Genomic DNA, 14,380 nt, shown 5'->3' on the forward strand with positions numbered 1-14,380 from the left:
AATCGAACTCACAATTCTCGTTGACTCTCCTCGCGACGGCGTCCCAAAATTGAGACGTGCGAGCTGACGCACCGGCATCATAAATCTTTTGCCTTCTCCCTCGTAGCTAGCGAAGGGCGTCCGTATCTATCGCATCCCTCGCATCATTCCTTCCCTTTCGGCTCTTTCTACATGTAGAACTCGCGCGTGGTACTGAAGGCGTGGAGACGCCCTGCTATCGTGATCTCTGATGCGCGAAGAGCGATCGGGATCGCCGAACTTCGACGCATGAAGTTGGGAATATAAAATTTCTTCGAAACGAAAGGATCTATTTACATTTTTACTCGTGTAAAATGCAGGAAACGTCGACTCCCGTCGAGAGAGATACCTGAGAAAACGCGAAACATTTTGCTATCGGAAATCTCCTTCGCGCGCGTAAAATGTAATTTGGATCGCATAAAATATCTGCCACGCGTGAGGTATTCCCTAGAAATTTTATGTTGTGGAAATTTTACAGGGTTCTACGATATTATTGGAATAACGTGATTGGAAATAGAATGTGGTGACAAGTATCGTTAACTATAAAGGTACATCAGCTAGTGGACGTGATCTAATTGGATAAAATGATGAAAATTTTTAAATTAAGCTCTTAATGATATATATGACTAATAAATTCGTTGTTTATACAAAAGTTTAATAATGAATTTATTTGGAATCGTAAATATATCATTAAAAGCTTAACTAAATTACAATTTTTGCCATTTCGTTCAATAATTGGGTCATGTCCACTAATCAGTACACACAAAATATATCATTCCATTGTTAAAAAAAGTGATTACTCAATTTACTTTCTTTCTTTTAAGTACCTAACAGTTATCTTTAATAAAGAATATTTTCTTGATAATAATTTTAAAATATATACTTATTACAAATTTAAAAAAAAAACTCATTATTATGTACTCAAAACAAGAATTTATTTTCTTTTGAAGAATATCATTGTATAAAATATGATCGAAAAAAAATGACTTTAATGAGATAAGCAAATCAAATTTATTTTTATCTAATAATTTTAATTGAAGTATTAACTAAGATTCAAGATTACTAAGATTCAAAATATATTTTGAATAAATTCGACGCTTGTGATGAACTTATAATAGATTTGCGGATATATAAACTTTTGAAATACTTGAAACAAGTAATTATATATAATATTACCTATTTTTCTGTGTGTCGTACATTTACTTTGTCCTAAACTCTCTTTCAATTTTAATGTAACAGAAGTAATTGCTGGTAAAGTACAAACTCTCTCGTGATCGATCTTTTTCGGGGCACACTTATCGCCATTTCTATTCGGCGTTGTTACCCACTTACGTATCGTACCATCGTGCGGGGCAAACGCGGTAATGCGATTGACCGTGTGACAAACGATGCGTGGTCGGACCATCGTGATCGAACTGTCAGGACGAATAGGAAGTAAGGAGGAAGAGAAAAGACGAATCCCTCTCCTTGAAAAGACCACACATCGGTATAAGAAACGACGTTGGTTCCGAACGACGCCGCATACTTCTCGTTATATCCGGGCGTTTTTCCACGCCTCGGGGAAATCGATGGGCGTCCGAGGACTTTTCATCTCTCTCTCTCTCTCTTTCTCTTTCTCTCTCCCCCCCTTTGCAACGACGGTACGCGATCGGGAGATCTGCCGTTAATTCGCTCCATTTGAAATCGAATCGAAAGCTATTCCGCAGATAGATTACCTTCGTATGCAGCCCATACGCTTGAAAGAATGTTGAATAGAGGGGAATAGAATCGTCAGAGCGAACACGCCGCGCTTTGTCCCGCTCGATGCGGGAATGGAGCGATCATGTTGCATCCCGGGAATTTTGATTTTTGTATTCTCATTACAGAAGAATACCCGTTACATTGAAATCACGAAAGATTTTTCCATTATGATCAAATGCGGCGATTACTGGGCATCGATTTACAAATGGAAGTGGATGAAAGGCAAAATTTGCGTGGGTACAATATAATCTTTCTCTGGGAGCTGGGCAAGAAGTTTCATCCTATATGAAAGTATCGAGAAATAACGTATCGCCAATCGGCGAATTAAAGAACACTACGTCTTTTTCTATTTCATAACCTCTTAATGTTTGATATCAAACATCTCGGTTAGATTTCGCGACCGTGGAATAATTTATTTATAAATTTATTTAATCGAAGGAAAAGAGAGAAACAGATTCTGAGAACGTTCATCGAAATGATTAAACTTCAGTCGCTAATAACGGAAAAATAATCAATATCTTATTAATACAACCGTCACTCATCCCTTAATTTACCCCGTAATAACTTCAGTCAAGATGCTCGTTCCCCAGAATCAGTGAGTGCATTTGCAAGGGAAGAATCGATATATCTCGAACATCGGAATTTCCCTTAACGTATATGTTACATAATCGATGCACGATGTCGTACGTCGCTCGACGTGTCACGGGTGAAGTGGAGTGAGGAGATCTACGGGGATTGCACGTGGAAAGATCAAGGTCGATTAGCCGATCGCTCGTTCTCGGATGTCCCGAGAAATTGATGGTCGCTCGCGAACTACATCGATGAAACGCCTACTCCGGTTCATGTCGCGGTCCATGCATGCGCTTCCAATCTCCTTCCCTCTCTCTCTCTCTCTCTCTCTCTCTCTCTTTCTCTCTCTCCACTTTCAACCAAATTGCTATCTATCTCGGTAGATCAACGGGAAGGAGGAGAATGATGCATTGTCTCGGCTGTGCACAGGTAGCATGCACCAGCCAGCCACCAGGAATATGGACGTCTTCCTGTAGCTTACCCTAATAGAAATTAAACTTGCAGTATCTCGCTGACCGGAGATCTTCGGACCGTTTATCATAGAAAACGCGACGTAGAGTTATGTTTCCTTCAGGAAGGAGGAGGCGAAGCGCGAGTTAACTCCTCCATTGTATCTTAGGAGGAATGAGGCAATGCGAAGTCGTACATTCGTTGAGTAAATAAAACAAATATCCGGCGTATAATTACGTAAAAAGGGTGTGGTATTACAATGACAAACGATGGGATTCGTGCCAACTTCCACCGGTCGGTATAAATTATTATCCTTCGATGAAGTCGAAGTCGATTTTTTTCTCGACGAGAGAATGAGCCGAGACAATTTATAGTTCTTTGAGTTAAAGGCGATCGGCGATTTAAACTTCTTTCGGGAAAGAAGAATAGGCGGCGCAAACTCATTCTTCGGTTACATTAAAGCTGAACTTTACTTCAGTGGAATCTTAATTTGCGGCTTAATTAGAAAGACTTCTTACGTTGTAAACTCGTTAAATCAAATTTCCGTTAGGAAAATTCCATTCTAAATTGTTTCGTAAATTCTGTAGAGGCGAGGAATGGGGATGAAAATGACCGAAAAACACTAGAAACTTTGAAAAAACTCATTTAAAAAACAATATTCTTTGGTCCCTGGAAGTTTTTTTAGTCGGATATATGTTTTTTGGAGCATTTGACGCTGTATTATTGTACCAGAATACAATTTTAACATTCATTCAAAAGATTTCTGTGAAAAGATGGTTATAAAAGTTAAAATGTAGTACAATAACACTAAGCGGCAATAGCCATGAATACAGACATCCCTTCATAATTATTCGAATATTTTATACTGTACTGTGCTTTTAAAAGTTAAGTAAGTACTTCGTACTATTGTTAACACAAACATTACTTTATAAAGGCGCCTCCAGACGATATGGCCAACATTCGCCAACATTAGCAAATATCATATATACCATACATAATTACTCATATTGAAGTAGGCCAATATTTAGCGAATGTATGCAACGTCGGTATATACATCGGCCATATCTGGAGGCGCCTTTAGAATAACTGACGCTGCTTTTGTTGTATATTTGTTGTAATTGTACATATTCTAAAACGTAAATTAGTGAAACAACGTTTATCGAACTATTTCCAACTGAATCGATGTTATGTTAAGACGTTCCCTTGCTCAAAATTAAAAGTTAGAATATGTACAATCGCGATCAATATACACAATAAAACAGTGTTAATTGCGCTAATTAACAACAATGCTACACTGTTTGTTTAGCTTTTAAAATTGGAGTAAAATATAAAATATCTGTCTTTCAAATAATTATAAGTGACCATTGTCAGTAAAGAATATCAACTCATTAGATACCGTAAGGATGTGTTCGTTTTGATTTGAAATTGTAAAGACAAAAATATTAAATGTCGAAATGACGTAGATATAAAACATTTCAACAACGAATATTAAGAAAAATGAATTCTATATTTTTTTCTATATATTTAACATGAATTCTATATATTTTTCATGAGTTCTATATCATTTTGGTTAAAAACTCATTTAAAAAATCTATTTTTTACTTGATACTTTTCTTTGGAGTAAAACAACCTGTTTTTTTTTCATCTCTAGTTGATGATTACGCGACATTTCGTATTTTACAAAAATATGTATGTCGTAATATGAACGAATCTTTTGTCGAAGTTGGATATCATTCCGTGTATTAAAAGTACATGTTTTCGTTCCGTATGCCGAAGAATAGACGCGCGTGATCGAACATGTAAGTACCGCATGTGGATCGTTGTCGTAATGGTAAAGAACTTGAAATCGAGAGGTGGGATTGTCCGGAATCGACTTTTGAAATAAAAAACTGACAAGTCCCGACAACTTCTATCGCGGAACGGAGAAGACATTTCCTTCCGTCTGGGTGCCTGGATAAGCGACTCGCTTCTATGTACCCGTTTGGAACCAAATTACCAACTACTACACTCCGGAAGTACACTTCGTGTCGCGGGAAGGATGGAGGCGCCATTACTATGTACGTGTATCTACCTGGATAGAGAGAGAATATGGGGGTAGAGTTACGTAATGCGTCCTCATCGGCGAACTTTTAACATGTTATGTTCCGGCAGATAGAGTCTATACATGCTGAAATACATGCCGAAAATATTTTGCTTTCTCGTGAAATTTCTCAACTGTGTTTATTGAAAATTAGTTTAATAAAAATTTAATTAATTAACATAATTCTATTAATTAACTTAAAATTTGTTTGATATACAAAGTGAAGTTTATATAATAATTTAATATTGGACAAAATTAAAATTACGTAATAATCATATTCGTGATTATAAGGTCTTATATATTTATGAAAATTATGATTTTGCTGAAATATCTAAAAATTTATTTAGATACAGATCTGAAAATAATTTTGTTGAACTATTAAAATAATTTATGTAGAAAATATTCAAGCATAATGAACAATACTGTAAAAAATTTTCATGTTCTAGCAATCAGCTTGAGCATCCTTACAGCGTATTAATATAATTGTTTTGATAGTTGATTAAAATTATTTCAGCAAAATAGTCCTTTTCATGTATTAGTCATCATAATTATGTAATTTTCGAATTTATCCCTTAACGAAACACATTTCTTTTCAATTTTTTTCTGATATTTATGATGTTACTAGGAAAAGGAATTACAGAAGAAGAAATGATTGTATCGCATTAACTTTTTGTCAGCTAGATTGCGAAGTAGCTTATATCGAGCCCCGAGTCCTCCGAGTGTTGTGGAGTCCTCTGCTAACTTTAACGGCTCCTTGATAACCTTTCTTATTTCTCTACACGTACTTCTTGCGTCTCTTGCGCCCTCTCTTTCCCATCGCGCCGATAAAGAAATCATTTATTCATTAATTCCTTTTTCATTCGGGCAAAATATTGCTTGGGAAGTGTAGGAGTATAAACGGAGCAAGCTTACAATTTATGCATGACTCGATACTTGAACAAACTTCGCAAATTGTGGACTCGTTTCTCGTTGGCGTCTTCCGAAACTCCTGTACAACACGACTGAATTACCATCACCTTTAATCCGCAACGAGCTCGCGCGACGTCGCTAGGCGAGGTGACACATCGCGGCGAGAAACCTTCCGCCTCCCTCTCACCTATCGGCGAAACTGCAACAAATTGAATTCCGTGTTCGGTAACGCGAGAGAAGCGGTATGTACGTTGGCTCGCGAAAGTTGGCGCGGCAAGCGGGTTGGCGCGATTTACGATTGGCGCACGTGTGTCAGAGCCGGGGATGGAAGTTTATGCCGGCGAACCGCTCGCGCCATCCGACAAAACTTATTACCGCGCTCGGCTCGGATCGCGCGCGCACGAGGGAGGTTGCCCTTGTTTCGCGGGAGTTTCCGGCGTATGTCACATTTACCGGCATTTCCACGTCTTCCTTTTTTCTCTCCTCGTTTCGCCGAAACGTGCCCGGCGGAAACGCGTCCGCGTTCGAAGGTCGCGATCGATTCGCGAACCGGGGCGTGTCTCTCCGGTGAGCTTTTGCACCTCGATAAATTCGAGTGAGACTTACGTTAAATATTTGGACAATGAGAGAGAGAAAGAGCTTTCTTTGAAGTCCCGGTAGGAGGCTCGCGACCTCGAACGAAGACGAGGAAGCCTCGAACGTGTGAAATATCGAAATTAAAGATCTCTATTGTGATGGTGAAGACGTGATGGTATAGTGATTCAATCAATTGTTCGAGTTCTTCGAAGATAGTGATTGCCGGTAAATAAAGAAAGATAAAATCAACTGCACACATTTATCGTTTTAGTTTCTGAAGAAACTTTAGATAATAAGATTTTTATTCTCTCCATTTAATTCTAAATGCACTTTTTATTAACAGAATAATAGTTTGAGTCCTACGGAGATATCTAATATTGAAGAGTTAAAATAAGTTACATCCGACAAAATGAAAGTTAACAGTTTACGAGCAGTTAGTTGAGTAATAATTTAATTTAAAGTTCGTCCCCAAAATCTGTAGAGGGACACATCAACACGACTCTGCTATATATATATATATATATATATATGTATCATCAGTAGCCTGTAATATTTACATAATTGCTAAAAACTACGTCAGAAACCGATACGGTAGAAAAGAATGTGTTAATTGGACGATAAATATGTCCAAGTGTCCAACATAGTTTTGAAAATATGCTTCTGTTACTGGCGTGTACAGATGGATGGGCTTTTACCGAATTAACAGTCCCGATAAATTCCAGAGTGCACGATAAATAACGCTCCGGATCGCTCGACGTGACGAGCGAATTCCGGCTGTGGCGGAATTCGTCTCCAAGCGATTGGTACTATCGTTTCTCGTATCGACAACTCCGGTTAACGGACGGCCTCCGATTAACCTGGCCTCGGTTAACTAATGACACCATTGGAAACGGGCTCCCTGCTCTTCTCTCTCTCTCTCTCTCTCTCTCTCTCTCTCTCTCTCTCTCTCTCTTCGTTCCATGGATTCTTGCTCGGGATTTTACGACAGGTCGGCGGGTGCACGGGTCGGCGAAAGAAATAATATACGCGCATCAAGAATTTTATGATTGCAATTAATTTTAATACCGCGTCGCTGAACCTCGCGCGCATACTCCCTCGTTGCACGAGAAGCATGCGGAAGTTTGGTTCGTTTCACTTTGTACAATTATTTCAAACGCGTGACCGCCTATCCTTGTTTAAACTACGTCAGAACTGCCGTCAAAATGTATCTGTATAAAATATCGAAACTAGGTCAAAATCGAGACAAGCGAAAAAACTTGTTAATATCTGGTATTATCCGCAGTTATGGATGCATTGTGAATTTAGAAAATACTCATATATATTTTACGTGTTTTGCATACAGCGTTCGTAGTAAAATGAACGAGCATATTTTAGGTTATTGTGCTTACGCTTGTTCGAAGCATTCGTGTAATAAACACGCGCAATAATTAGTCTGATAAATATCGTGATAAAAGTGCTCTTAAATATATTTATCTTACTTGAGAATATACTGAGATTAATCACGTAAAGTGTCGCTTAATTTACGATATAAACGTTATCGAACAGCTGATATTTTCAAGTTATTTTACAAAACTGAAATTCCGCTGCATATTGATATAATATATTTTTCCTTTATTAATCTTACGCGTCAGAGACTTTAATTTTTTTAATTAGATTTACAAGACGTGTCTGTTTATTTTGGATAATGATTGTTTTCTTTCATCGCAAACTCGCGGAATTTTGTAGGGTACACTTTCAAACCGCTGATAGAAATGAATTAGATTCCAATGTTGACCGATCGAGAAATCAGAAGTATGTCCTTTTAACTATTCATGCAAACTAAATTCATACTGATTCAATTTACTCTAATACAATCTTTATGACGAGAATTCGCTTGTTAAATCTCCAATACTTTGACTTAACAATGCAATTATCCGTATGAGAATTAATTACATTATTAGTTAATCATTTTGAATAACAGAGGAACTTCTTACAGTTAGCTTTCTAGGTTATGAAAGGAGCAATGATAATCTAATTTTTTAAGTTAAATAACATTTTATTTCTAACTTCCATGTGTGTCAAAATGAAAATTAATCTATTTCTATGATTAATTTTAAAATAAACACATCGCTCATAATTAATGCAGTAAATAATAAATTAAATTTGAATCAAATTTAATACATTTTCTTGATTTAAATTGTTTAATTCCATCGTTTTAGACAAATTAACGACATATTGAATAAGAGCAGTAGCGATGTATATAGAAATGCACTGAGAGAAATGAGTTTGAACAAAAAAAGAGAAACAAATGTGATGGCATGATTTGGTAGTAAAACGAATCGATCAGTTATTATTGCGAATAATTTCTAATTATTCGTTAATGTAACAAATAATACACAATTTACGATATAAATAAAAGTAATCAGTATATTGCTAGCAAATAAAAGTCTATTAAAAAATAGATTAGATTTTACATAAATTGCTTCTTTATTAATATTAGTTGGAACAGCAGACTAGCATTAATTATAACGATATAATTTGTTATCATATATCTAGAAATCATTTGTTAAAGGTATTGGTGGTTTGTTAAATCAATAAAATCCTTTCTTTCTCAATATGATTAAAAATAATTTAAATTGGGTATAATTTGGCATTGTGTTAAATTTAATAATATGGGGACTATTTCTAATTCCACCTGTTATTTATACTACTAGTCAATCATTTTGTACGAAATTCTATAGTTATTAAATTGTTCTTTTTGAATGGTTTGACTTGCTTGAAAATGTCTTCTTGCATATGTATTGTGCATATGTATTCTATCAGCATTACCAGTTTATCACAAGATAAATAGTACTACAAGTTCTAAACCCGTGCGACTACCTAAGCGTGAGATACGTTTTACATAACTAAATGTAAATGATATGCGCATTACTATGTGTGTTCTAACGTAACGTGCCCACATTCTGCATTCATCCAGGGAGCAAATTACGTTTAACCATACGGCTAACGTCACGTCTAACGTTACGTTCCGACTGATTCGCGCGCGGTTCTCTGCATTTGTGTCCTCTCTGTATTTACGACTTGGCATAAGAATAAAGGTCGCGATAAATGGTAAACCAAAGGTTAACAGACTCCTTCGCTCTCATAGTTCGACGAGCGAGAACTTCCATCGTATCGACGACCTCGGTTAACCCGTTCGTCGTTGGTTAATTCTCTCACTATTCTATTCTACCGCTATTGCTCTTTCGGCATAAACCTGGGCTAAGTCGAATCCACACTCGGTCGTACCTCTTCTTCACTGGGTTAGTTTGAGGTCGACCGTCGTTCTCTGGAATGCATTTACTGTGATTCTGTTCGTGTGTTACAAAGGTAGAGCTACTCGCATTTTGACTGCGGAACGAGAAACGCGCGAAGGTTGGAGGAACGTCATGGAAGAAAGCCGCAATGTTATGGAGGTTGGATCGCTTAGGTAAAGAATTGAGGCACTCTCCGACCGAATTTTGAAGTCGAATTTTCTCCACGGGAAATTGAATCAGGGGAACCATCTTTACGCAAAATTTTCGCAACGCTAAAATTCGCTTAAAATTACATTTATTTTCCTTTATTAAAGCGCTCGATTCATCAAAACGTTCTGTCTTCGTCAATTGTTTCGTCGTCATATTTCCTTGAAATTGAAACTTACTCTTTTTGCTTTCTTTGGAAAAATCGATTACGTTCCCTTTACTAATATTCCCTTAACTTTTACGATTCACTCCGTGTACCTGAGAACGCGCCTACCGCGAAAGCGAAAGGACGGAAGGGAAGCAAGATGTAGGGAAGAAGAGAAGAGCCGGGAGGAGAAACACCGCTCGGAAGTCGTTGAATTTGCATGAATCGCAGCCGGTCGTTACGTTTCAATGCCCGCTTGCCTTCCGCTCGTTTAAATGTCGTTTAATTAGTCGGAACGGCTGAGGGGCCGCGGTATTCATGTACAGGCGGTACTCCTTCGGCCGCGAATCGCGAACGCGAATAAGTCCATCTGAGATGCAAGCCGCGGGGTAGGAAGTGCGTCTCTAACGATAATAATTATGCGACTGCTCGAACCAATCGACAGAATCAGTAAACGATGCATGCTAACAAGATCCAACTCGTTTTTTTGCATCCCTATGAGATAAGAGGAGTGAAACATAATGAACTTGACAATATTTATTGTACGACTTTTATATGATATTGTATGATATTATATGATGTGATTTTGTATTATCTTTTAAAAGTGTAAAAGATATTTGGATATTATAAAACGGAAAATATTATTGTACATGTAAAATATTTTAAATGTTATACTAATTATTATGCTTTAAGGTTTTGTGTATAATTTTAGACATATATTATTATTTTTTTGGGTGCTATATAATTACATGTGTTATATTTTATGTGTTTTTTATGTGTTATATTTTATATGTTTTTTCAAAGCATATAATTAACATAGATATGCTTAGATTGATTTCGTAAAGTTTTTCTCCGAGTTTATACGAAGGGTTTCAACAATATAATTAAATTTGTATGGTTTCTCATTTATTCATAAATAAAATTGAAGCAGGGATAAATTGGTATTTTACCTTGCGGAGCGAATATATTATAGAGACGATAGTGCTTTGACATTTTCATCAGGTGAAATAATGCTATTTTATATATTTTGCGCCTCTTTATCATCGAGATATTGTGTGTCGGCTAAAATTCTGACGTAAACTAGAAACTATATTGATGCGCTAGTCAATCCATTCGCGAGAAATAGATTTATTTTGCTGCTTTAAACGTATTAATAATTAATAATACAATTTGATCGGATTATGCGAGTCTGGAACGCGAATGACGCGAAATAAACGGTCTGATAACGAAGCGAAACGAGAATTCGCCGCGATATAAACGATGTTTCGCCGGGATTCGGCAACTCATTTAGTCCGTGAATTTATTCTCTCTATAGGTATGTGTGTTTTAAACTCATAGTCGCGAATATGTTTATGCGTGAAATCGAGAAAGAATAAATCAGTGGAGCGTAAAATAAAAATTTCTGTACGGAAAAAACGATTTTGTTGAGATATCTAAAATTTAGCTAGATACAGATCTGAAAATAATTTTGTTGTACTGTCAAAATAATTCCATACACTGTGGACCCCATACACTAAATCTGTGGTATCGAATTCGAGATCAAATTTAATCTAATTTAAGTCGCGACTGCTCCTATTCAATACTACAGATTTAACCTAATTTAGTGTAAGAATCTCAAGCATGATAAGTAACGTTACAAAAAGTTTTGACATTTCTAGCAACCAGTTTGAGCGTCTTACGTAATTATTTTAATGATTCAACGAAATTATTTTCAGATCTATATTTACACTGAGAGAAATGTTTTCTATGATGTGACTTACAAAAAAATACCTTTTAATTAAAAAATTTTGTTCTAATCAAAATTTGATTAGTCTAATCAAATTTTGATTAGAACAATACAATTTTTAACTTACTTAATTTACAAAAACTTAGAATAACCAAATTTTAATTAGAGAACAACAAAATTTTTTAATTAAGAAATTAAGAATAAGGAAGTTTTTGTAAGTCACATATCATACAAAATATTTCTCTCATTGTAACTAAATTTTTAGATTCTTCAGAAAAACCGCTCATTTCCGTGTGATTATAGAGAATTTATAAATGGAGAGAAATAGAGAATGAAGAAAAACGCAATTACGAAATCATTATGACAATATTATCATTATGAAATGTTAGATATTACGTTAAAATTCCTTTCGAATAGGCGATTAGCTTCGAACGTGAGGGAGGAATTTTGTCTTCGTGGTTTAATAGGCATTGAGCGAGCATGGAATAATTAGAGATGAATAGTACGCGAACTTCCAGAGCAACGTGAATGATCCGTCTGTGGTGTTTCTCTCTAATCGGACACGACATCGTTGTAAATACCTCACACGAGGTATCCCAGGAGAAATTTCGATTCAGAGAGGTATTATTCGTGGGATATATTAAATGGAGAGATTGAACAGATATAGAATCTGTAGTAAAGTCGTGAAAGTTAAAGATTGGATACTTAAAAATCACTTTATGCTGTAAAAACAGATACACCGAATAGCGATAGAAGCTATATAAAAATAGTTTAGTATTACTCCTTTTTTATTGCTATACTAGTATATTTCTCTTTTTGGAAATTACAGCTTAATGATTGATCTACCTAAATTTGCGCGATTTCTCTTGCATCAAATCGCCATGAATAATAGCGCGTGGGAAAGTGTGGCATGACGGCTTTTCGAAATGCGGTGTATATGCGTACAGTATACAGAGTATATAATGTAAACTGAAATTTAGGCGTCATACCTATAATGGATAACGAGTTAGAGACTAATGCGCGAACCAATTCGTGACGAAAATCAATCCGCCGTTACGAAAGCGCGCAATCAATAAGGTAATGAATCGCGAGCTGCACTTGGTGACACGATAGCTAGCCGATGCCTGTTCACGAAAGCGATAATGATGCTTCGATGATATTTGCCCGATACTCCTGTTAATTGCGACACGATATCGATCGCGCCTAAAATACAACCACTGTGCCCCAGAATTGCCGCCACTTTGTAAATTTTCTAAATTTAGTCTGGAATGTTTTTTTTTTAAAGAAAGAAATCCAGATATCGATGTCATGTTATAGCTAATGGAAACAGGAAAGTTCGGGATAGTTAAGCATGAAAATTGATGTAATAAAACTCTTTCCACAAAAAAAAAATCTTGTTTGAAAATAATTTGAGTATAATTTTAATATAAGAGACTTAGCTTTTAATTATATATTTTATTAGAAAATGAAAAAGAATTATCTTTCATCTTTCGCTGGGTAAAGATTTATTTTAACTCTTCACAATGCATAATTTTTTACCTTTTCATTACTGTGTTTTATAAAGTTCTTACTAAAAATATAAAAGTGAAAAAGTTAAGTCGAGATAAAGTTTGTGCAAAACACAATTTTTTTTTGTTGTTCAAAGGGTGGAAATTTAAAGTAACAAAATTCGCACAAAAATATAAAAATTTTTACTGTTTTTAATTCGAAATTGCTACTCGGGCACTGGTACATTGATAAAATAATTAAATTGATCAAAATTTTAATGCGTGAGCGAAAGAGCGATAGGTTTTGCACACCCAGTAGATAAGCGCAATGTACCGACACGTTTGCGGTTTATAAAATCGCAGAATGCGTGGAAATTGTCGCGTATGCAAGTCAAATCAGAATTTAACCAGTGCGGTCGCTTCTATGCGCGCCGTTTGTCGTTAATTCTGGCCCTGCAATTAGCTCATTTATGACAGCCGCACGTGAAAGCGAGGCGTAATCGTCCGAGTTACTCGTAGCTTGCGTACTGCCTCGGTTGCAGTGAATGCATCGTCACTGTCAATTGGGATCTTCCTGACCTTACTGAAGTCAATGCAAGTGTTTAAAGTTTAAACGATGGCGTAATATACAGTATCCCGTCAGCGGATGTTCTTTCATCTACAGATTCTTTGAATCCAATTTGAGTCGGATTATTTGTAGAGAGAGTAGGCTTTGCTTTGCGGAAACGTTCTATATTAAAAGCACTTAAGCTTTTATGGAAGTAACAAAAGCAACTCCGATTTGAATTAATCGAAAAGCAATTTTTTATTCTCGATAACGCCACTGTAATTTGAAACGTTCCATATGATCTCTCCCTACCGTTTCAAAACAATCGTTATTCTTCCGTGTGCGAATTCAGCATTGAAACCCGGGGATCGTTTCTCGATTTCGCGACGACGAATCCGAAAGCTCAGCGAATTTCAGCGGCGCGAATTATTATCGGAGTCGGTGAGACAAATGTTTCCTTCGGGCCGCGTTTCCTCGGTCGGGTGGTATCTAGACAGGCTATCTTTCCACTGTCTCGGGTAACACAACCCCGAAGGCATAACAGTTTCCTCGACGCGATAACGACGAGACGAGACGAGACGAGACGTGGAGACGAGGAGACGAGGAGCGGGTCCCGAGGAATACACACGATGTTACGGTCGCTGACAGGA

General features: G+C 36.6%; 1 protein-coding gene across 15 annotated transcripts in view; it reads left to right on the plus strand.

Moving 5' to 3' along the window:
* The window catches only part of LOC108723922 (collagen alpha chain CG42342), a 171,717-nt gene that overhangs the window by 6,410 nt on the left and 150,927 nt on the right, over positions 1 to 14,380 (plus strand). The gene's annotated exons all lie outside the window — the stretch shown is intronic.

This window comes from Mycetomoellerius zeteki, unplaced genomic scaffold (genome assembly GCF_001594055.1).
Source record: "Mycetomoellerius zeteki isolate Tzet28-1 unplaced genomic scaffold, Tzet1.0 scaffold252, whole genome shotgun sequence".
NCBI lineage: Eukaryota > Metazoa > Arthropoda > Insecta > Hymenoptera > Formicidae > Mycetomoellerius > Mycetomoellerius zeteki.